The 25613-nt window shown below is 44.1% G+C and overlaps 1 protein-coding gene across 10 annotated transcripts in view; it reads right to left on the bottom strand.

Moving 5' to 3' along the window:
- SCAF8 (SR-related CTD associated factor 8) overlaps positions 1 to 25613 on the bottom strand; it is a 229774-nt gene that overhangs the window by 31337 nt on the left and 172824 nt on the right. For 6 of the 10 annotated variants that reach the window (XR_010126804.1, XR_010126803.1, XR_010126799.1 and 3 more), the window contains one exon: positions 22364 to 23510. The exons of the other annotated variants lie outside the window; for them this stretch is intronic. The gene's annotated coding sequence lies outside the window, so the exon portion shown is untranslated. Of the gene's footprint in view, positions 1 to 22363; positions 23511 to 25613 lie in introns of those variants that run through there. 10 annotated transcript variants of the gene reach the window in all.

The raw sequence follows: 25613 nt of genomic DNA, 5'->3' as shown, positions 1-25613 counted from the left end.
AGGTATGGTGGCCCATGCCTGTAATCCCAGCACTGTGGGAGGTCGAGGCGGGCGGATCACTTGAGGTCAGGAGTTTGAGACCAGCCTGGCCAACATGGTGAAACCCCAACCCTACTAAAAATACCAAAATTAAAAGAGGGAAAAAAATTAGCCTGGCGTGGCAGCGCATGTCTGTAATCCTAGCTACTTGGGAGGCTGAGGCAGGAGAATGGCTTGTATCCAGAAAGTGGAGGTTGCAGTGAGCCGAGATCATCCCACTGTACTTCAGCCTGGGCGACAGAGCGAGACCCTGTCTCAAAAAAAAAAAAAAAGGAATTGCTCTGAGACCAGTCCAGACAGTGCTGCCTCCATCACCACGCATGGCTTAACTGACACAGAAACACAAGATGCTTTCACCTAAACAAGGCCTCTGTGTTACCCGGACAGAGCGTTCACAATGTGGGAAGCCCCCATTTTCTCAGCCCTGGAGATCTGTTAAATCCTATCAGTGCAGGAAATTGAAAAATTCTCTTCTCAGGAGATAGTTAGGCTGAGAACTGATAAGTGGTGGGGTGAGGGGAATCTGCCTGGAGCTAGGAGGATGAGGCTGGTCCTTGTGTTTCCATAATCCTATTAAGCAGCTTCTAGCCAAACTTAATCTGGTCCTGAAGTGGATGGCTGGAAGATAATAGGTCTTGGGCTTTAAGTGTCACTTAACTATATAGGTAAAACTCTAATCTCTGGGCTCCAGGGCCCATCAGTGTAATCAAACTGAGGACTCTCAGAGGAACCTGCTTCCCCGGCAGCCTGGGGTTGTAGCAAACGGTAGTTACAAAGTGCTCCTTGGAGATAGGTGCCTTATTTGTGTGGAAGCAATTTACTCTGTTCACTAGAAACTCATCCTGTCTAGACGACAGGGTTGATCTCAAGTGTTGGAGTAAAGAGGAAATCCTCCATAACTTGCTTGCCAAGGTAAAGACTCAGGTTCACCCTTGGAGTAACTGTAATCAATCTCAAGACGTCCTCTGGGTAACAAAGGATGCTGAGACAGCTGCTTCTTCATTAGCCAGGAACACGAAGTATAAACCATCATGAGCAGAGCACCCATTAGCTGACTGCAGCTCAGCCCCCACCATGGATGGCCAATTTAGATGAATAAATGTGCTTTTGTTTAGTTGTTCTATCAATTACTAACAGAGGGATGTTAAAATCGCCAACTGTGATGGTGGATTTGTCTATTACTCCTGTAAATTCTGTCAATCTTTTGTTTTCTTTTCCTTTTTTTTTTTTTTTTTTTGAGACAGGCTCTCACTCTGGTGCCCAGGCTGGAGTGCAGTGGCACAGTCATAGATCACTACAGCCTCAACCTCCTGGGCTCAAGAGATCCTCCTGTCCCAGCCTTCTGAATAGGTGGGACTACCGGAGCGTGTTGCCACGCCCAGCTAGTTTTTAGTTTTTTGTAGCAACAGGGTCTCACTATGTTGCCCAGGCTGATCTTAAACTCCTAGCCTTAAGCGATCCTCCCGCCTTGGCTTCTCAAAGTGCCGGGATTATAGATGTGAGCCATGGTGCCTGGCCTGTCAATATTTCTTCATGTATTTTAAGCTCTATTACTGGACATACACAGTTTTATGCCTTATATGTTCCTGGAGAATTGTCCCTTTTACCTCTGGTAATATCATCCTGAAGTCTATTTTATTGTATATTAATATGGCCATTCGAGCTTTCTAAAGCATCCCTACTGTTTGTGTCACATACTCCATCTTTTTTCTTTCAACTTATCTGTGTTTATATTTAAAGGCAGCATATAGTTGGGTTTTTACTTCTGCATCCTTTAATTTCTGTCTTTAAATTGGACCGTTTGGTCAATTTTTATTTAATGTTAACTACTGATGTGATTGCATTTAAGTCTGCTGCTCGAATTTATTTTTAGTTTGTCCCATCTGTTTTTTAAATTCTGCTGCTCCTTTCTTACCTTCTTCTGGATTAATTAAACATTATTTAGAATTCCATTCTTACTTCCCTATTGCCTTTTAGCCGTGCCTGTTTGTATTATTTTTTTAGAAGAGTTAATATGATATTTACTTATTTATTTTTTGGAGACACAGTTTCACTCTCTTGTTGCCCAGGCTGGAGTGCAATGGCGTGATCTCAGCTCGCTGCAACCTCCGCATCCCAGGTTCAAGTGATTCTCCTACCTTCAGCCTCCCAAGTAGCTGGGATTACAGGCATGCACCACCACACCCAGCTAATTTTTGTATTATTAGTAGACACGGGGTTTCACCATGTTGGCCAAGCTGGTCTTGAACTCCTGACCACAGGTGATCCACCCACCTCGGCCTCTCAAAGTGCTGGGATTACAGGCATGAGCCACCTCACCTGGCCCTAATATGATTTTTAAAAGAACAAAAACAAATACCCTAATACCATCTGCCTCAGGATATCAAATCAATATATTAAATGATGTAATTGGTTATCTAGAAGAGCTGAGAATTCTCCCACCGTCACTCCTACCAAGTCCTTAAAAATAGAGAAAAGCAATTCTTCTAGCCGTTCTATGATTCTATACAGCAAAAGAATTGAGAGGTTTTTCTTTAAGTAATCTTTATAAAAATTGAAATCCCTGAACCTTCACAACTCCCATCCTAAAAACTCAGATTTCTGCACTTCTGTTATGTTTCCGCATGGCTCTTCCATGAATTTCCTCTGTACTCATGCAGGATTGCAATGCATTCTCTGAAAATACTCTCCAAAATCAAGTGTCAAGAGAGAACTAAACAAGTCTACGGCTTGCAAGGAGCGCCCTCTTGAGGTAGCCTTTATACAAATGTTGAAATCTGTATGCTTTGTCTGAATTCACGCTTCCAGCATCGCGGGGTAACAAAATCAATCAATCCAGAAGATACACCGGCTAAATTACGGATGTAAATATCTTCTTATTAGAAGTGAGTTCTAACTCCTGAAAGTCAAGATACTCTCCAGCAGAAAAAAAGCAAAAGCAAAAACAAAAAACAAAACAGTGCTTCGCTAAATGTATTCCTTAAATATAAAGTAATACAAAGCTAGAAATACACTAACAATCAGAAAGATAACATGATTCCAGCATTCTGGTGCTCCTGTTCATTTTTGATATTGTTCCTTATCTTGAACACAAAAAGGTAAGCTTTCTCCAGAGACACAGCTGGTGGGTGTGGATGTGTCACACAGTGGTCAAGAGAAAGACTCCTGATCAGAGGCACCAGAGCTTAGAAACTGATTCTGACACTTCCCAGTTTGCGTGAACCTGGGGAAGGTTTTTGTTTGTTTTGAGAGTGCAGTGGCACAATCAGAGCTCAATGCAGCCTTGACCTCCTGGGCTCAAGCGATCCTCCCACCTCAGCCTCCCAAGTAGCTGGGACCACAGGCACACACCACCACACCAGGCTAATTTTTCAATTTTTTTGTGTGTGGAGATGGAGGTTTCTGCCATATTGCCCAGGCTGGTCTTGAACTCCTGGGCTCAAGTGATTCACCTGCCTAGGCCTCCCAAAGTGCTGGGATTACAGGTATAAGCCACCACGCCTGGCCTTGGGGAAGTTTTTTAATCCCCTTAAGCTTAAGCTATGTACAAAATTAGGGTGATAAGAGAATCTACTTCAGAGGGCTGTGAAGAGAATTAAGTAATAAAATGCACATAGAGCCTTGAGCACAGGACCCAGTGCAGAGGGAGCCTTTGTGGGTGCTGGTGCTACTGATACTATCTATGCTTATAAGACTCTAATGGGGCCAGGCGCAGTGGCTCACACCTGTAATCTCAGCTCTTTGGGAGGCCGAGCCGGCAGATCATGAGATCAAGAGTTCGAGATCAACCTGGCCAACATGGTGAACCATTTTCTCTATCAAGAACACAAAAATTAGCTGGGCATGGGGTCGCGTACCTGTAATCCCAGCTACTCGGGAGGCTGAGGCAGGAGAATCACTTGAACCCGGGAGGCGGAGGTTGCAGTGAGCTGCGATTGCATCACTGTACTCCAGCCTGGGCAACAGAGCAAGACTCCGTCTCAAAAAAAAAAAAAAAAAAAAAAGACTCTAAGGAAGAGCAGGACACCAATAAAAAAAAAAAAACACTAAATCTGCTTCTCGTGTCCCTGATTATTACACCCTTTTAACTTTAGAAAAAAAAATCATTTTTTTCTGTTTTTTTTTTTTAAAACCATCATTCAGGACATTGTCTGCTAACTTTAAACAACAGCAAATTTAAGGTGTTATGCATATGATACTTGAACGAGCACAGTCAGTTCAGGGGATGAGTTGATTAAGTCACTTGCCCGATTTTCACGGTTCAGCCAAAGCTACCGGCACAGTTCATATGCCTACCCTCTGCCCTAAGCTATGGTGAGGCTGCCTCTCTGACTTGATGCTGGAAATGTGGAAGGACCATGTTCTGTTGAGATGGGTGATCTTGTCCCAAACTTCCCCTAACTACCAGCCTGGCATCAGAACAGAGGTCATGCTTACACCTTTGAACCTGCAGCCCCCAAGGTAATGCTGTTGCAAACCTCTCTGATCAGCTCTGAGTCTTCTATTTGTTTTTGTTTGTTTGTTTACTTGTTGGGCTTAGGTCTCCACCTCTGCCCGGAACACTGAAACGGCAAACAAAGCTGGGAAACTGGCAGGAAAGTCTGCAGGACTTGAACGATATTGGAGAAACACAAAGGAACGGGAGGCAGAGAGCTAATGACCTCGTTTTCCAACAGATGCAATGGTGCTGTTAGGAAAACACCCAAAAGGAAGCACCCACGTGGGAGGATGGAGATAATGACAAGACCGGAGAAAGTCGTGGGAGGTCAAACACCATCGGGCAGTCAGGAGTTGTCTGGAAGTTCCAGCAGGGCACGGCAGAAACAACTTTGCCCAGCACCCTGTGCACTTGGGCAGGGCAGGCCCAGGGGAGAGCTCAGGGCCACCACTGAAGCTTCTTCCCCAAGTGTGAGCTGGGGAACATCAGGTCACACAGAGCCGTAGGACAAACCCCAAGCATCCTCCCATAGCCTTGATTTTATTCAAAAATTCCTAGGAGGTGCAGTCGGAGAGTTAAGTAGTTTGATATAGTACAAATCATGACTTGTATATTAAAACAAACCTATATGTAGGAATAAAGGGTAAAGTTCACACATAGTTTTGTGGCCACACAGGAGTTTGTGATAAAACAAGCTATTTCATGCTTTTGGCAAATCTCTGCTGTGCCCTTGGCCCAGAGGACAGGGGATTTATTTTTCTCCTTTGCCAGTAAGAGTAACTGGGTGGGGGCCGGGTGCAGCAGCTCACGCCCGTAATCCCAACACTGAGAAGTCAAGGTGGGAAGATCACTTGAGGCCAGGAGTTCGAGAGTAGCTGGGCAACATAGGGAGACCCTGTACGTACAAATAGTTTAAAACTTAGCCAGGCATGGTGGCACGCACCTGTGGTCCTAGCTGAGATGGAAGGATCGCCCGAGCTCAGGAGTTTGAAGCTGCAGTGCGCTATGACCCAGCCACTGCACTCCAGCCTGGGTAACAGAGCAAGACCCTGTCTCAAAAAAGAAAGAAAAGAAAAGAATACCTGGGTGGGGAAAAAGTCAGAACTGCTGCTCTAAAACATCAGAAAGCCCTCCATCGTAGATGTGTGGTTTTGTGAAACCTCTTTGAGGCTTACCTACTGACCATTCCAAGTGCTTCTGTAACCCGAACCCAATTCAACTGATTAACCATTACAGGTGTAACATTAACCGTGTTACAGTGATGCAGAGCCAGAATTGCCCGGGCATGGGCAAAGGGAAAAGCTTTAACCTCCTGACTGTTCCCACCACAAGCCTGAAGTTGTATCTTTTCTTATCATCCGGTACCATCGCATTGGCTTCCGTGCGAGAAGCAAGCTCCGTGCTGGGTAACGCTTCTGACATGCAAGTCTTCACCTAGGTAGCAGGGATGCTTGGGGGACATGTAGAAGCTTCCAGAGAGTACCAGATGTTGTCCCATGTGGGGAATCCAGACTCCCCCCATGTCCTTGCTACAGAGCAGGCCACCAGCCCCTCTACTGAGAGTGGCTCAGCCGGCTTTAAAGGCGAGCCAACTTGGAGGCGCGGTGGGCTTACAGGATAGAGAGGAGCGGTGTGCTGGGGACCAGCTGGACTTCTCTCTCCTGCTGAGGATGAACTACAGCAGGAGACTGCGTTATCCCACCTTCCTCTTAGGACCTAGGAAGGCCTGGGAAGGTCCCAGAGGTGAAAACAGAAGCTATGCATAGCATTTCCCAACAGCCTCACCATGACATCTTTTCAGATCTTGATCTGCCCTGGATAGGAAACTTAAAATGGAAGTTGATAAGCCAGAAGCTTTTAAAATTAGGAACGTGTTACTCAAAGCCCCCCTTGGCTTTTGTCTTGGCAGATATCACAGCCACCTTGAGGCGTTTTCATTAGGATTGCTAGTGAGGCTTGTGGAAATGCTGTCTGTGGCCTCCTGAGGAAAGGAGGGGTGTGTGTGTGTGTGTGTGTGTGTGTGTGTGTGTGTGTATGAGAGAGAGAGAGAGAAGAGGTAGTCTGAAGTTCAAAAGCACTGGCAGGAAATACCAAGTTCTATTTTTAAAAAATTAACTTTCAATAATTACAGCTGACATCCTATGAAATAGGTAAATATAATTATCCCTTTTCTGATCAGAAAACCGGCACTGCAGAGTTCTTTTTCTTTTCTTTCTTTTTTTTTTTTTTTTTTTTTTGAGACAGAGTCCCACTATGTTGCCCAGGCTGGAGTGCAGTAGCATGATCTCAGCTCACTGCAACCTCCACCTCCTGGGTTCAAGCGATTCTCCTGCCTCAGCCTCCTGAGTAGCTGGAATTACAGGCATGCGCCACTACCCTTGGCTAATTTTTGTATTTTTAGTAGAGATGGGGTTTCACCATGTTGGCCTGGCTGGTCTCGAACTCCTGACCTCAGGTGATCCATCTGCCTCGGCCTCCCAAAGTGCTGGGATTACAGGCATGAGCCACCGCGCCTGGCCTCAGATTTCTAATATTAGTGCTCTTCCCTATGATAAAGTGTCTGACTCCATAGAGCTCATCTGGGTCCAACTCCTATTTAAAGTCAATAGAAATCTATTTTGAGAGCAAAGATTTTAGATCAAGGTCCTCTTTCAATTTATAAGTTTTAAAAAGCAAATGTTTTTAAATTGCATGTGTATTTTGATACAGGAATAATTGGAATGATGGAAACCCTTTTGGCCTCAGCAGGTCACATTGTGTGCTGTGTTGTCACTATCCTGAGTCTGAGAGGTTGGGGTAGCTGAACAAAGGGAAGGGGAGGGGTGATCAAACAGGAGGGGAAACGGCAGATGCCCCCGGGGAAGGAATCTTCTGGAGAAAATCTCCTCCATGGAAAGGAGCTTAACACAGTATGAGGGGAACTGCTCCCTGGCTTGCTAGTGCTGAGGACAGCAAGACCCAGCCCCCGACTGTGCTCAAATGCTGCTGGAGCAGCTGCAGGCGAGAGTCAGATCCAGAAGCTTCCAGCCCGTGCCTCCAGCCTGGAGAACACATGTGCCTCCTAACGCAGAGGGACGCCTAGGTCCCACTGCAGGTGTTCAGGGATGGAAACCCCACTCCATCCTGACCCTGCTTTCTAGTTTTCCCTTGGTGATCCTCAGAGGACACACAGCACTTGCAGGGGAGACCCAGGTTGCCTGGCATGCCTCACCCTGTCCTTTCCTATTCTGTCTATTCCGTCCTGGCTCTTATCAGGAGTCTGGCCCGTTCCTAACAGGAGAGCAGCTATCATGTACTGAGTCATCACCATGCTCCTAGCACTGTGCTGAGGGCTTTATCTAACAAACTCATTGGCTTAACTCTTGGCAGAGCTTCCATCTCTGCATTTCCCTACATCACCCCTGACCAGTGCATCCAAGGGATACCATGCGCTCATCCCCCTGGCTCTTCAAGATCCCCCAGATGACCACTACAGGGCCCCTTTGCTTTGATGACTACTTCCTTGTCTCAGAAAACGGCACCATGCCCAGCCCGTAGGAAACCGGGGAGTCATCTTTGACTCTTCCCTCCCTGTAACCTCCATACCTGGCCCTCCAGGAAGTCCTACTGAGGCTCTCTCCAAAAATATGCACCCTCCTTGCTCATTTCTACCTCCGTCTTCTTCCTCTTTGGGCAGCTCCCTTGGCCTATGGGAAGAACCTCCTAGCTGATCTCCTTGGCTGCCTTCCACCTTTCACCCACGGCAGCAGAAGTGACGCAATCAGAAAGACATCATTCTCTCACTTAAAATTCCTCAGGCCTTCAGCCTCTTGTTTGTTTTCATCATTGCACTTACTAAAACTTGAAATTATTTTATCATTCTTTTTTTTTTTTTTTTTTGAGACAGTGTTTCACGTCTGTCGTCCAGCCAGGAGTGCAATGGCACCATCTTGGCTCACTGCAACCTCCACCTCCCAGGTTCAAGTGATTCTCCTGCCTCAGACCCCAGAGTAGCTGGGGTTACAGGCACCTGCCACCAAGCTGAGCAAATTTTTTGTATTTTTGTAGAGACAGGGTTTCACCATGTTGGCCAGGCTGGTCTCGACCTCCTGACCTCAGGTGATCCACCTGCCTCAGCCTCCCAAAGTGCTGGGATTACAGGCAAGAGCCACTGCACCCAGCCAATCATTCTTTTTTTTTTTTTGAGACAGGGTCTTGCTCTGTGGCCCAGGCTGGAGTGCAGTGGTACAATCTAGGTTCACTGCAGTGTCCACTTCCCAGGCTCTGATGATCCTCCTGCCTCAGCCTCCTGAGTAGCTGGGATTACAGACATGCCCCACCACATTCAGCCAATTTTTTAAAACAAAATTTTCATAGAGACAAGGTTTTGCTACGTTGCTCACGCTAGTCTTGAACTCCTGGACTCAAGCAATCTACCTGCCACGGCCTCCCAAAGTGCCGAGATTACAGGCATAAGCCACTGTGCCTGGCCCTATTTTATCCATTTCTCGGTCACTTTTCCTATTAGAATATACAAAACATGCATGTTGCTCACGCATTAGAACATATGTCCCGTGAGTAACAGTCTGTGCTTGTTCATGATCTATATTCCAGTGCCTCAGTCAATATTTGTTGAAGGTTGAATAAATGACCCATATGGTACTCGGATGTTTGTCCTGCCCGCTCTTCCCACCCCACCTCATTCAACTCTCAACTCTTCAGCTCTCTTGGTTTTAGTGGAAACACTCCCACCAATGGCCTTCCTGCCAGAAGAGATTAGACATCCTACAGAGACCTTTGGTCTGGTCCCCAGTTCCCCGACACCTCCCTGAGAACTGCAGCACCTGGAGCCCGAGGTGGAATTCCTGGGCTGCATTTTTGTCTAGTCGATGCAGCCCAAGAATGAGAAAGGGCATCTGAGATTCCCTGGGTTTGACCATTTTTTATCAACAACTCATTCATCATTTCCTCTTCCAGACTGCCCAGATACCTGGCGTCTCAGAAGAGGAAGTGAGTTAGTCTCGGCTGGGAACTTCCTCCAGCATGTGAAGGCCTTCCCCCTTCACCCAACTCCTGGCCTATTCGGGCTCTGAGCCTCGGATGCTCACACCTCCAGCTGTTGACCTGTCCTTCCTTCAAGTTCTGCCTGGGTGATCCCAGGCTGGAAGGTCTGCAGGTGCACAGACATGGGGCTCAGCTCCAGTCCTCCCAGCTTCCACTAGCCGAGACACGGGACAAGTTACCCTCCCTTTCTAAATCCCACCAGCCTATGAGAGAGAACCCTTCACAGATCTGTTTTAAGGAGTAAGTGAGGAAACATATCTAAAATGCTATTAATATCTAAAAGGAATAAGAGCTATTCTTTCTGTGTGTTTGTGCCACTAGCTGGGTATGTGTGAGGGGGAGGGGAGACATGGTGCCTTCTTGCACAGAAAAAGCCCCAGTCCTGGTGCCCTCTATCCTGAGCCTACTTTTGTAGAAGGCTGGTCTCTGTTGAGGTCAGTTACCCCCAAGTGGCCCCACATCCGCCACTCGCCAGTTACTTTCCCCATTCTCTTCCCCAGTGGGGAGGGGAGGAGGAATTGTTTCAGGGACCAATCATCTGGCATTTAACCCAAGAACTTCCATTCTGTTTTTGTAGGCACATTTTATAAGGCCATTTGCATTTTTATTAAGGTCTTCTGAGGGATCGGCCAGTGCCCTGAGCCAGGGACCCTGTGAATTTCATGGGTAAGTCATGCTTTCCATACCCAGACTGTTGATAAGGACAGAGAGGAGGGCTGGTCCTGGGTTTTGGGTGAGTGACATTGTGAGCAGATGACTTCCATAAAAATAAACATTTAATTGAATTCCATTAAATGAGCACGCATCTTTTTTCAAGTCTGACATGGTAACTGCACCATCTTTCCCACATAAAAATGTGGATTCTCGAAAGATGGTGGAAATCCCAAACCTAAAGTCATCAGGAAGCAAGTGCAGGCAGCCCAGCCGACGTGAAGGAGAAGCTGAGGACACAGCTGATCTGATTACTCCCAGGTGTGTGGCCCAGGGCCATCTATTTCCCCTTCTCTCGTCCCACTTTCCACTTTCCAAACATTTCTCTGCACTAGGATGAGTAGGTACAAGAGGAAAACGTGACATGTAATTATATTGACTCTAGGCAAGCTTTTTAGCATCCTCTAAGGATTCAAAATCCCTGTGTTCTCCCTGGGACCCTAATATACAAGGAGGCTTTGTTCTATGAAAGGAGAGGAAAAACCAGGGTTTCTTGAGGGTAAGAAGAGCTCCCCAGATGCAAACTGCTGCCGGGTGCCTCCTGACAGCCATGCTGAGAAATGGAAGCCCGCTGCAGAAACAGCAAGAAAGTGCAGAACGCTGCCTTTGCTCCACGCTTGGTGCAAACATGCCAATGGCTGGGTCTAAAATGAGCATTAGTTCTCTAACCATCAGTCTGAGACTTGTCACAGTCCTGGTAACAAATGCCTGAAATGGATCTGGCTTGAATGACACCTTTTCACTGGCATGATCCTGAGACAGTCAAGCAGTGTCTTGCAGTCCTTCAGGTTCCCTGCAGCCTGTCCTCGACAGGCACGCTGGGCCTCATGTCTGGGAAATCAGGGTCCCCTCCCCACCATGCTTCAAGCCAGGGGTCCTTGTAATGCTAGGCAGCTTCTGTCTCCTTAAGGCCAATATCCTCTGGGGCTTTAAAAAATCATAACAAGGTACTTGGAGCTCCCACACCACTTTTCATCTCAGCATCTCAAAGTTGCTTGTATGCGGCTCACGCCTGTAATCCCAGCATTTTGGGAGGCTGAGGCAGGAGGATGGCTTGAGCTCAGTAGTTTAAGGCCAGTCTGGGCAACAAAGTGAGACTCTGTCTCTACAAAAAATAAAAAAATTAGCGGGCCATGGTGGTGCACACCTATAGTTCCTGTTGCTTGGGAGGCTGAGGTAGGAGGATTGCTTGAGACCAGGAAGTCAAGGCTATAGTGAGCTGTGTTTGTGCCACTGCACTCCAGTCTGGGCAACAAAGTGAGAACGTGTCTCAAAAAAAAAAAAAAAAAAAATTAAAAAATTTTTTTCGAAAGTTCCTTGTATGTAAGTGGAAATTATTAAAACCAAGCCTCAGTAACTTAACTAACCCTGGTTGTCATTTAGGAGGAGGCAGTTTGTCACTTGTGTCTGTGATTCTGCCACAAGGTGTCTTTTGGTTAAACATACCAGCTAATTATTTTCTATTTTTTGTAGAGATGAGGTCTCGCTTTTCGCCCAGGTTGGTCTCAAACTCCTGGCTTGAAGCAATCCTCCTGACTCGGGAGACTGAAACAAGAGGATTGCTTGAGCCCAGGAGGTCAAGGCTACAGTGAGCTGTGATTGCACCACTGCACTCAGGCCCATGCAACAGAGTGAGACCCTGTCTCAAAATATAGACATATATTAGATACCACATACTAGGCACATTTTACCCCTGAAATTCAAAGCTACTATAAAAAAAAATGGGCTACTGCTGATCCTTACTTTAAAAAAATTTTTACTTTATTTTTATTTTCTTGTTTTTTAAATTTTTTATTTGAGACAGCGTTTCACTCTGTCACCCAGGCTGGAGTGTAGTGGCACAATCACGCTCACCGCAGCCTTGACCTCCTGGGCTCAGGATTCTCCTGCTTCAGCCTCCTGAGTAGCTAGAACTACAGGTATCTACCACCATGCCTGACTAATTTCTGCATTTTTTGTACTGATGGGGTTTTGACATGTTGCCCAGGCTGGTCTTGAACTCCTGGGCTCAAGTGATCCGCTCGCGTCGGCCTCCCAAACTGCTAGGATTACAGGCATGAGCCACCGTGCCCAGCCCTTACTTCTTTTTAATGCAACTCTCATTATTGTAAAAATGGAATTTGAAAACAATGGTTAAAAAACGTTAGGGCAGCCAGGCACGGTGGCGCACACCTGTAATCCCAGCACTTTGGAAGGCCAAGGCAGGTGGATCACTTGAGGTCAGGAGTTCGAGACCAGCCTGGCCAACATTGTGAAACCCGTCTCTACTAAAAAACTTCAAATTCAAAATTAGCCAGGCGTTGCGGCCCATGCCAGCAGCCCCAGCTACTCAGGAGACTAAGGCACAAGAATCGCTTGAACCCAGGAAGCAGAGGTTGCAGTGAGCTGAGATCACGCTACCACACTCCAGCTTGGGTGACAAGAGCGAAACTCTGTCTCAAAAAAAAAAAAAAAAACTTTAGGGAAACATTAAATAAAAAGCAATTCATTTCCTGAGACTTTAATAAGACATTTTCCTCTATTGGAAAACTTTCTCTACTTTGGCTCTTTCCCAGATGAATTTTAGTCAATAATTCACTTCTCCATCAAATGCTTCTCTATCCCTTACCACATGTAAAGAGCACTGCACGGAACACAAAGATCAAACCCACCTTTTGCCCTTATGAGTACAACAGTCGTGGACTCTCCAGTGGCCATAGATGGACTGCAGGAGGTGAGTGAGTGCTGAACAAAACCCGAGAGCTGGACACACCTTTGGGCCACACCCTCACTGCACCGTTCCTACTGCCACTGCAATGACTGTTGACATTTATTGAAGATGCCTTTTGTCACAGGCAATGAGCTGAGACTTCAAATGTATCCATCTGATATAATTCTCTCAACAACCCTGTGAGGGAGGCATTATCATTCTCCTCATTTTAGAGATGTGTAAAGAATTAAAATAACATGCTGGCCGGGCACGCTGGCTCACGCCTGTAATCTCATCATCTGGGGAGGCCGAGGCGGGCAGATCATCTGAACTCAGCAGTTTGAGACCAGCCTGGGTAACATGGTGAGACCCCATCTCAACTAAAAATACAAAAATTAGCTAGGCATGGTGGTGGGTGCCTGTAGTCCCAGCTACTTGGGAGGCTGAGGCACAGAATCGTTTGAACCTGGGAGGCGGGGGTTGCAGTGAGCCGAGATGGCGCCACTGCACTCTGGCCTGGGCGACAGAGCCAGACTTCATCTGAAAAAAATAAAATAAAATAAAATAAAATAACATGCCATGGTCACAGAACTCGTGATGGGAGAGGTGGATGTGAGACTCACTTTCATGTGATGACTCCAAAGCCAGTCCTCTTCCTGCTTACAGACACCCACATAGCACCAGCCCTCCCAGCAATGCATGGGACTCACAGCAGTGCTGCTCCCACCAACTCAGCACAGCCTCCTTGCAAAGCTGAACTCTAAGTGGTCTTGAAAATGTTCCTGGGGCCAGGTGCAGTGGCTCACGCATGTAACCGCACCACTTTGGGAGGTCAGGGTGCGGGGGGCGGGGGGCGGATCACCTGAGGTCAGGAGTTCAAGACCAGCCTGACCAACATGGTGAAACCCCATCTCTATTAAAAATACAAAAAAATTAGCTGGGCATGGTGGTGGGGGCGTGGTGGTGGGTGCCTGTAATTCCAACTACTCAGGAGGCTGAAGCAGGAGAATCGCTTGAACATGAGAGGCGGAGGTTGCAGTGAGCTGAGATCATGCCATTGCACCACAGCCTGGGCAACAAGAGTGAAACTCCAACTCAAAAAAAAAAAAAAAAAAAAAAACCCACACAAATGTTCTTGGGACAATGAGAAAGAAAACCAGTATACCATAAACCACTGAAACTGACCCAGTCGTGCCAAACAGCCGATTGAACTCATACTGCCTTTCATTTTTTCAATGATCAGCCATGGCTTCCTTCCTATATCCTTCTGATCTCTGTGCACACAGACCTGCCCAGTGAGGTCTTCCCTGACCATCACATATAAAATATTAGCCATGACTTCCCCACTGCTGTCCATCTCATCCTCCCTGCCCTGCTCTGTTCTTTATGGCACTCATGTTCAACTAAAATATTACATGAATGCCACTGTCCTTCTCTTCCCACGAGAGGAAAACCCCTATGAAAGCAGAGGCTACAGCTCCTTCATGGGCTGAGAAGGGGAAACCAGGATCTCCCCTAACCAAGGGCCTATACTTTTATTTTTCAACTCTATTAACTGAACTATGCTTGGAGACAGCCCTCAATCCTTTAACTTTAATGCCATCTTAGGCCTGGAAGTTAAAGATAGAGTGAGGGAAATGAGCTTGGCTTCTGGGACTTACTGTCAAGTTGAATTTTCTGTCATTTAATTTCAGATCCTAGCTCATCATCAGTGAAGTCCAGCCTACTTATTTGTAACTATTAACCTTTCTAAAAGTTTGCATTGCTTTGGTAAAGCTCTAGAAATGGACGATGCTAGTGACTGCACAATATTGTGACTGTACTTAATGCCACTGAACTGTACACTTTAAAATGGAAAATTTGTATGTATTTTTACCACAATAAACAAAAAACCCTAAAAAAAAAAAAAAGAAAGAAAGAGGCTTTGTTTTGTACATTGGTGCATTTCTGGTGCTAGACAGTGTCTGCCACAAATTAGATGTGATCTATTAAATAAATGGATACATTTTAAATGAACATAATTAAAATACCACGGATCCCAAAAATGTTGTAGGGCTCAGGGTTTAAATAGAGTCCTGCGGATGGTTGTAAAGTTCCTTCATTCTGCCAAAACTTTACCTACCTCTTGAGCCTACATAAAAATTACAGTAAACAAAGAAAAAGGAAATACAAACTATCCTTGTTCTTTTTTAGGCCTTTGCCTACTTTGCACTTATGGGTTTTTGTTGTTGTTCTTGTTTGTTTGTTTGTTTTGAGATGGAGTCTCGCTCTGTTGCCCAGGCTGGAGTGCAGTGTGGCATGATCTCGGCTCACTGCAAGCTCTGCCTCCTGGGTTCACGCCATTCTCCTGCCTCAGCCTCCCAAGTAGCTGGGACTACAGGCGCCCGCCACCACGCCTGGCGAATTTTTTTTTTTTTTGTATTTTTAGTAGAGATGGGGTTTCTCCGTGTTAGCCAGGATGGTCTTGATCTCCTGACCTCATGATCCGCCTGCCTCCGCTTCCCAAAGTGTTGGGATTACAGGCATGAGCCACCGCGCCCGGCATGTTTGTTTGTTATGAGATGGAGTTTCCCTCTTGTTGCCCAGGCTGGAGTGCAATGACAGGATCTCGGCTCACTGCAACCTCCGCCTCTGGGGTTCAAGCGATTCTCCTGCCTCAGCCTCCCGAGTAGCTGGGATTACAGGTATGCGCCACCCACGCCCGGCTAATTTTGTATTTTTAGTAGAGACTGGGTTTCTCCATCTTGGTCAGGTTGGTCTCGAACTCCTGACCTCAGGTGATCTGCCTGCCCTGGCCTTCCAAAGTGCTGGGATTACAGGTATGAGCCACTGAACCTGGACTGCACTTTTGGTTTAAGTTCCTTTATGTCTGTCCAGATTCCTGTTAGCCCCCAAAATTCTGACTGATGTTTCACTGTAGGTTAAAATAATGAGAATTTCCAAACAGCGACAGAAGTTCTACCTTCTTCCTAGGACCTTCAGCAGACATAATGTCCTTAGCTAAAGAAAAATGGAAACCTCATTTGGTAGCAGGCCAGCACTGTCTGCTTGGGGCTGTGATTATCCGGTGAATTAGTTGAACCTGTGGCGTAAACAGTCCCTTGTCACAGTTAATGCTTAAGACTTGCTATAAAACTGGGGGAGTGGAGGTTGGGGAAAAGTGTGGTCACCTGAGTTCTAGTCCTGTTTTGCTTCTAACTGTCCACGTGGCTTTGAACAGTTCTTTTGACTCTGTTTCCTTATTCATAAACTCGAGTCTTTGGTACTGGAGGGCTAGCAAGCTCTTCTTGAATCAGACGAGAAGCCATGGCCCTCATAAAAGAAAATGTTAAATATGTCGAAGGTGTTTCCTATAATCTCAGGGTGTTCACCGTTAAGAACTCCTGGGGCTCAGGTGATGGTCTGAGTTCCTTTCAGCTCTGACATCCTATCTCTCTATGATTCTAACACACCACCAACCTCCCCTTATTATGCCACCGTAAGAGACCGCTCACCAAGGACAAAATGAGATAGACTTTCTATCCTTCCCCAAGTCTGAGTATTGGAGTCACATTCACCCCAGTGAAGTGCGATCAGCCATGTGCCCACCAAACTCATGAAGTCAATCAGCCCTTGTCAAAGAGTCCACTTCCCAATACTCCTCGGATTTATCTACCAGGCAGACCCTGTTCACAAAGCCCTGGGCAGACCCACCCCACCCTGGAAAAACAGATGAACACAATAGCCTTATCTCTGAATATTAGGTGGTATCATTCTTTCCAACAAGCTAGAAATAGATGAGCAATTCAATTGTCTCAGGGAAAGAAACCACATCCCATGTGACAGTGAGCCTGGTTGTCACCTACTTGTTTTCTTTTCCATTAAACTGACCTCACTTAATCATCCACAGTGTTTCCTTGCCTTTAGTTTACCTTAGGGATACAGGATGGCTATCATTTCCCGAGTGCCCAGCCTGTGCCAAACCCATTACATGTGCTATTACTAACCACCTAATGTAAACATGATTTTCATTATGCAGATGGGAAAACTGCCGGCACAACTATCTTCATCATACAGAGAAACCAAGGCTGGGCGGGGTTAAATGACTTGCTCCAAATCACACAACTCACAGGAGGCCCAGGCCTTCGAAAACTTTCCTTTCTTCCCTGTAGCCCAGGGATTCCCAAACTCGTCTGCATATTAGAATCCACCTGGAGAGCCTCTAAAACTCCCAATACCCAGGGCACGCTCTAGCAATCATAATCTTTGCAGAAGGGACACAGGATTCAGGATTGTTGAAGCTTCCCAGGTGATTCTAATATGCAGACACGTTTGATACCAACCATGGAAGCGACAGCAAGCATCTTCAGCTGCACACATTTACCAAATAATCCAAGTGGAAACCAAGGGCAAGGAATAAAAAAGCAGCAAACCGAAGACTGAGCTAAGAGGAGCTGAGGAGACACACCTGAGTGAAAAAATGTGCTTTCTTTACGGGTGATGTAAGAAATTTGGTAAGAGAAGAAACTTCCTTGATGTAAGCCTAGACAAATCCAATGGGATGCCGGTGTTTAGTGACTGTTTAAGAGATGAGCTAAAATACACTAAGCACATCTGTTTCATTAAATGGGTTTCCTTTTTGCTCTGTCCTTGGGAGGACAGTGACTGTTGTTAATGTCAATTTATGTTAGAAGCTGGTGCTTTATGAACTGAGCTCTGTGCCCAGAGCTGCTGCGGTCCCCAGTCCAGCATGGTGAACCCCATGGGCATTAACCCAGACCCGGAGCACCTCAAGGTCCTGATGGCCTTTGCAACAGCAAATACTGTTAGGATTATATCCAGTAGAGCATTTATGTCAGTTCATTTAAAACATGTATTCAAATTCCTGAAAAACTGGAGATCCATTGGAAAAACCTCAAGCCCTAACTATGCTAGAAAATAGTCTGTTGCTGTATTATCTCGGGGATCCTCAGCTTGAAGATTTTGATGGTCTGGTTGAGCATAATGAGGAATTACTACTTTTATTTGGAATGTAAGTAGGATTTTAGTTGAATGGAAGGAACATCATTACTTATGTCTTGGCTGAAGTCCAAGAAACAATGATTAGTAAATGCTTTGGGGGTGGTCATGCTTGTACTTATTCGAGTTAATCTGCTTTAAGCAACAAGTATTCTCTATAGTCTTCACCTCTGGACAGAGATGTTTGGATTTCCAAAGGAAACCTACATATCATAAGTCTTATATTCCATTTAGTTAAATTCCTGTACTTAGATCTCATGTATCCTTCTGCCTGAGAAAAAGATAGGAGCTAATGCTGAATTAAATCCACAATTCTCTGATTACCTATCGGCTTTAGTTTTCCCCCTTTGTATTTAATGTTAACATCTTTCTAAGTCAGATACAACTAGACTGAAAACATTCAATCAACTCTACTTCTATGCAACCATTCATTGTGATGGGGATCTGGGAAAACCAACCTTGCTTCTGTGTACTGCTAAGATGGCCCCAGGAAAATCAAACCAACTTCAGAAAAGAACAACTTTCTATCTTTCTATCCCACTCTCTTGCCATAGTCTATCCTTATTCCATGAAATACACTTTTTTTTTTTTTTTTTTTTTTTTTTTTTAAGTAAGAGAGACCTCTTGAGAAACTCTGAATTCTTTTGGTTTGATAGAAATAGTTTCTTGTGTTCTGTAATTTTCCAAACGTTGTAAAGCCAAAGTCCTTGTGTTTGAAAGTATTTTGAGTTCCCCCACCCCGTTTACAGGTGAAACGGGTCACTTCTCATGTTTAATTAAACGGCAGCATTCATGGATGGTGGGACCTGCATCCTTGCTAGAGTTTCAGGGTTTAGAAAAGAGGTGTTCACTAGTATAAGTCAATATAATCTCCAGGTTCTCAAATCCAAATAAAACTATAAAAGTGTTACTGGCTAGGAAACAGCAAAAGACTAAACAGTAAGAACTATTTTCTTTTTTACGATAGTGGAAAATTGAGCTAATAAAGAAGAAGTCATTTTTAGGGAAACTACTGATTTGCATCTGCCTCTGTGAGCTTCCTTTGCATTCATCTTGTGCTTAAGATGCAATACACACCCGTATTCCTATTGAACGTGCACGTTCTACTGATGTGCTCAAGCATAATTTTAATGCACTGTTCTATCTCTATCTCAAGCACAGCACCGTGTATTTAGTAAGCACTAGATACATACATGTTGGATGAATGAAGGAATATTGGTATTTGGAGACAAATTTGCAAGATTCTAATTAAAAAAGCCAAGCACAGGACCTGGAGTCAGTATGAAGAAGGTGGGGCTTCGGTTGTGGCCACACCTGCTGTACATGAGGTGAGAACCTGGGAATCACTTTCTGGGGCACTGGAGCCCCAGCTCTTGTTGCAGAACCCAGAGCTCGCCTCTTGGTCCCTGTGCTCTCCTGGCAGTCCCCAGCCAGGCCTCACCTTTGAGAGTTTTGCTTTGAGAGTGGCCTAAGAGGATTCTGGTCACTCTGCTTATGGCCTCCAGTCCCATGATGTGTGCGCTTGTGAGTGCAGTCACATTACACAGGCTAAAGAAAGCCCTTAGGCTGAGCGTGGTGGCTCATGCCTGTAATCCCAGCACTTTGGGAGGTTGAGGCGGGTGGATCACCTGAGGTCAGGATTCAAGACCAGCCTGGCCAACATGGTGAAACTCCATCTCTACTAAAAATACAAAAATTAGACAGGCGTGGTGGCGGTTGCCTATAATCCCAGCTACTTTGGAGGCTGAGGCAGGAGAATTGCTTGAACCTGGGAGGTGGAGGTTGTAGTGAGCCAAGATCGCACCATTGCACTCTAGCCTGGGCGACAGAGTGAGACTCTATCTTAAGAAGAAAAAAAAAAAGAAAGAAAAAAAAAAAAAGAAAGAAAAAAAAAAGAAAGCCCTCTAGTGCATGGACATTTCTGTACTCACATTACACAGGGAAGAGAAAGCCCTCGATTGCATGGACATTTCTGGCAAAAGTTACTTCCTTTTCCTCATTAGCTTTTTTCTTTTCTGTTGTCATGAAAGGATGGGAATGATGCAGTAAGAAGCAGTGAGGTCCCCCTTCCATTTCTGACTGCTGTGGCTCTTGGCCTGTGTGACACCGTGTGTGGAAACGTAAATATCAGTGCAACTCTCCATACAGGGTCCTTTAAGATACAATATAATATTTGCCAGTCTCCATAAAGCTTTGCAAAAAACCTTTGGAGTAGCAATTCCTTCCACTCAATAATATTGTTCCCATCCCATGATCAAGTGGACAAAATTAAAAAGAGGCATAGTCAGGCTCTTTCCCAGTTGTGCAAGCTGAGAGTCACAGCCATCTGAAAGCCACATTTATTTCTAGCACTATGGATCCTTTAGTGGATTTTAAAATTTACATCAATTTTATGAATGATATCTTTGTAGAAAATATATCTGAATACAGTACTTGAACTTGTATTTTTAAAAGTTTGGACTAAAAATGCATGTATTTTTTTCTAGTTTACAATCTTCTTTCCTAAGTCATCTACAATAATAGGCAATTGATTTGTATCTTACAGGATTGAGAGATGATTTAGTTTTGTAATAATATAAGAATGGATGAAAATGAGCATCATTTTATTTCCTTATAGCTCACAGGTAGAATATGTTTCTAAGATATTAAAAAAAGTTTTGAAAGAGATGTGTGCCTCAGAAGAAATAAAAGGAATAAATATAATATTTTTCACAGATACTAAAAGGTAAACATCTATAAAACAATAAATATGAACCAATCTACACACTGTGCCAAGCTGCCTCTCTCTGTAACCTTTAAAGAGTCCTCCAAGAGAAAGCCCTGCTATAAAAATGATTGGATTTGATGCCACCGCCATAGTCTGGAATGTTCTTCAATTTTCATAACACAGATGCAGAAATAGTGGATTTGGGGAAATCACTAATAATGAATGAAAGGAGGCTTTCTTCTGAAGCATCAAACTTCATAACTTTCTTAACTGCTTATACTTTTAAATCATTTAAAACACAAATTACTCTGGATAAAAGTAATCATCTATGTTTAATTCCTTTGTGGAGGCCATTCTGAAATAGTTTTTCCCCCTCTATGAGGAATTTATTAACCACAAAGAAATTGCATAAGACCACCCATCTCATTTGAATGAGATCTCTGTATTGGAATTCAAGTGAGAGGCCAGCATTTACTCACAAAGCCAAACAACCCCATGGGGGATTCTTTCTAATTGTGCAAATACCAAATAGCTTCAGTTTGTCAAAGTCACTTAATACTGTTTTAAAAACCAGCTCAAAACGCTTAAAGTCCCTGGAGAACGGTGACTTTTGAAAGCTTTCCTTTGCCATGGATGAAGCAGGGATGGAGTGTGGACTGTTCACTATTCATGCCGATTCACACAGAGAGCCTGTCCAGATGCTCAGGTCGAGGGGAGCAGGAGCTTCTGAAGAGGGAATTCATCCAGGGAACAAAAGCATCAACCTCTGCCCCTGTTATGCTGCCTTGGGATTTTAAAAAGATTACTCTTCCAACAGATGGGCCTTCGTGTGCACCTGGTCATTGGAAAAGCACCTCCAGCTAAGTGCTGACTGCATATGCACCCAGTGCTGAAGGAATGATCCTCTTTTACCTTCATTTGCTATTCTGTTTCTCCTCTCACCCTATCCACCGAAAAGAACCTCAGAAACTTCTATTTGGTTTTTTTTTTCCAATTTAATTTCCTAAATCATTTGCTCATATGTGCACAAGAATGGTGAGGTTAGTCACAAATCCACACTGTTCCTTTGTGGGGGGTGGGGGCTTGAGGGTGTGGGAAGTGGGAGCTAGATGGATGTTTGCCAATTGCAGGTTTAGTTACAAAAGAATAGAAGGAAAGGGATCTTTTCTCATTGCCATATCAAATTTGGTAGAGGTGCCAAGCAAGATCTAAGTTTTCTACATAGGCTCACATGTCTGTGTTTCTTTGGAGCTGTTTTATTTCTTACTGCAATATGATGGAATACATAAAATAATACTCCAACACTACGGGGCAGAGAGTCAAACAAAAAAGATCCTATCGAAAAGCCTATAATTGCCACTATATTATCTATAGCCTTCTCTAGTTTTCTACTTACTACTTAATAGAAAATATAATCAATTTAATAGAAAATATAATCAATTTAATAGAAAATCTGCTGTAAGGAGAAGCTCAAGAAAGCTTAGGTATAATCCTCAGGAATTAATTTTAATCCGTGTTATAGAATGCATATTCAAAAAGGCCTTGGCATTCAAAAATCTCTTGGCCTTTCAATAAATAAAAAGAGTGGTTGTTCAAATATAGAAAACAACAGTGAAACGCTTAAACTATGAATGTATCTCTACATCTCTATACATAAAAACTGCTCAGTTACTAGGCACAGACAGACCACAAAAGATGCACTAAGCTACACAGCAAAATAAATGACTAACACCCAAAATTAGTTTCAATTTTTATTATGAATGTCCAAAGTGACAGCATACTGTGAAAATGCTAGGTTCTCATTGATTAAATTTCAAGAGACCACAGACTACAGCATTCCAAGCACTTTAATTTTTGACAGAGCCAAAAACAAATAAAAGAAGGATAAAAATATTCTTTTGGGTGTAAAGAGTATTCATATTTGAGTTTTTGTATTTTTTTTTTCCCTGCAGGTATTGTGAACACTGATAATTTCCAAAACACAAATTCTGGTCTGGATACCTGCAGCAAACTTTTATAATCTCTGCCTGAATAAGAAGCTAATAAGAAATGTACTTATAAAGTATGTTTACGATACAATGTGATATGTCTGTTCATCTTCATTTCCTTATCTATCCTGCAAGGCTCCTTGTCTACCACCCGGGTACCTGCCGTCGGTAATAACAGGACAGGGAGGCTGAAGTGAAACACTCAGAAGAGTGTACTGAATCCTGGATTTTCTGAAAGCTGCATTTACTTTTTTTTTTTTTTTTTTTTAATGAAAGCTTAAGACTTTCAGTGTTTGAGAATGTTCAAGGAGATACCTAATGATAATGGATTAAAGCCACCAATCAAGAACTACACAGTCTACACAGATTGGGTTCAAGAAAAAAAGCCTTGGTTTACTAAAGCTATGTTTCTAGTAATCTGTAGGTCCAACACAATATGACTTTCTTTTTCCCCTCGAAGGGTTTCCTTGCCATCTGTCCTTTCCATCACTGGTACTGGATGAGCTACAGATGGAGTCTGTTGCCACTGATATTCCAATCAAATCTGGTCCTGTGGAGTGGGTATCTCTTACAGATGCAATACTGTTCATCTGAGTGGATCCCCAAAAAGAACAATTATGAACTAGAAACTCATAGAGTTTGTGTTTAAAATTTATAAAATTAAACCTGCTCCAACAGGTAATACAGGAAGGCATGCTTGCAACCTCTGGATTCAATCAGAAACAACGCCTGAGAGCACAGAGCCTTCTCAATAGGTAACGGCGGGTTCCTTTTAACGCTTCCTTAAACAAGATCCGATGTGATGCACATTAGAACTTTGAAGCACGTCTGTCTCATTTATTTCTACAAGGCCTGGGACACAGGAAGCTGCCAGGACTTCATTCATCATCATCTTGCCTGTTGACAAAAGGAACAATAACTGGTCATCACTGGTCAATGGAATAACTTTTCCTAGTTTTTTCCAAGATCATTCCTAAAGAAAAGATGGTGTCAATACAACAGCAAATGTTTCAATGTTTGATGAATTTCTGTGCTCTAAAATGCCATGCCTTCTTCCAACAGAGCAGGAAGAACCATGTCATGCAGTGTTCATTGCTCTCCAAATGCTGGAATGGTTCAGGAGACAGCCCTGTCCTGGAAGTCAGCTGACCCAGGCTCCACACATGATTCTGCCAATGACTAACACACCTAAACTTGTTGGGCCTTGGTTCCTTCACATGTAGACTAAAAGGCTTCAGTGGACCATGTCTAAAAAGAAGGCCATCCAGTGCTACCTTTTAATAGGATCATGTGGTCCTGCCTTCTTAGCTCCTTACAGAGCATAACCAAGTATGACCATCTCAAGCTGTGGCTTACAAAATACCTACACCTGGGTGTCCGTGGCCCTCGTTCAGCTTGGAGTTGAGAACCAGGTGAACTTCCAGAGAATTTTCAAAATATCTATTAGCATCTTGAAGTCCATTAAAATCTTAAATGATAGAGTGATGGGTACAGAATTCTGAAAATACACATCTCCACGTTTTCACATCTTTTGCTCTATTAAGGTCAAAGAAGTGTCTTTTTTTGTCCCTGCTTTCTTAAGAAATAATCGCATAAAAGCTAAAAAATACATTCATAAGTATAACAACATGGAAGCATTCTGTAAGAGCCTACTATCTAGTTATATAATTCTACTAGTTGGACTAGTTTAAGTAACTCCGCCAAGTAACTTTACCAACACACGTCTGGTAGCAGAGATGGGACCTAAACATAGTAAGTCTCACCCTAAAATGAATACTTTTTTTTTTTCCTTTGAGATGGAGTCTTGCTCTGTCGCCCAGGCTGGAGTGCAGTGGCACAATCTCAGCTCACTGCAACCTCTGCCTCCCGGGTTCAAGCGATTCTCTTGCCTCAGCCCCGAGTAGCCGGGACTACAGGCAGGCGCCACCACGCCCGGCTAATTGTTTTATATTTTTTAATAGAAACAGGGTTTCACCATTTTGGCCAGGCTGATCTCGAACTCCTGACCTCAGGTGATCCGCCCACCTTGGCCTTCCAAACTGCTGGGATTACAGGCGTAAGCCATTGAGCCCAGCATCATATATTTTTAAGGCATCCCGTCATGTGTGACAAGAAAGGTGGCTGAAATATTTTTCATCTTTCTCCTGTGCTTTTGGCATAGAGGGAGACGTGTGAATGATCCACACAAAACAAAACTGGTGCCCAAATATCATCTATTACTTTGGATTATTCTAAGTGTTTTGCTAATGAGTTTATTCTTCATACTTAAAAGCTACTTAAACAAAAAAAGTTGACTTAAAAGCTACCCAAGAAAGAAAAAGGCAATGAAGATAAGCTCAGTCATTTGACTCTCAATAGCAACAAGACTAAAGTTACAGAGTTATTTTCTTAGATCTGGATAAGATTTGCCAGGTTGTAACCGGATCGGGCAGTTGTCCATAGCAAATGGATATTTATGTGGTAAAGGCACAGAGATCACAATGGTGAACAAAAAGAAAATGATACAAATTCACTCAAATTATGGAGTGGGGACCTGTAAAATGATCTGTAAACACAGGCACATATACTAACACAGACTAAATGTGTGTTTCTTTGTTGCCAAATAAGAGAAATAAATGTTTCTGTCTTGACAAATGAACTTAAAATGTAAGTAAAATTTGTTATGGGATTCTGGCAAGTATTTTTATGACCATGGCTTTCTGGGATGATTTTTTGTTGTTGTTGTTTTTGAGACAGGGTCTCACTCTGATGCCCAGGCTGGAGTGCAGTGGTGCGATCTCGGCTCACTGCAACTTCTGCCCTCTGGGTTCAAGTGATTCTTGTGCCTCAGCCTCCCGAGTAGCTGGGATTACAGGCACGCACCACCATGCCTGGCTAATTTTTGTATTTTTAGTAGAGAAATGTTGGCCAGGCTAGTCTTGGACTCCTGACCTCAAGTGATCTGCCCGTCTCGGCCTCCCAAAGTGCTGGGATTACAGGTGTGAGCCACCACGCCTGGCC

The sequence above is a fragment of the Pongo pygmaeus genome, chromosome 5 (genome assembly GCF_028885625.2).
Source record: "Pongo pygmaeus isolate AG05252 chromosome 5, NHGRI_mPonPyg2-v2.0_pri, whole genome shotgun sequence".
Lineage (NCBI taxonomy): Eukaryota > Metazoa > Chordata > Mammalia > Primates > Hominidae > Pongo > Pongo pygmaeus.
Note: the sequence above shows the minus strand (reverse complement) of the source record. Positions and strands in the feature narration are given on the sequence as shown.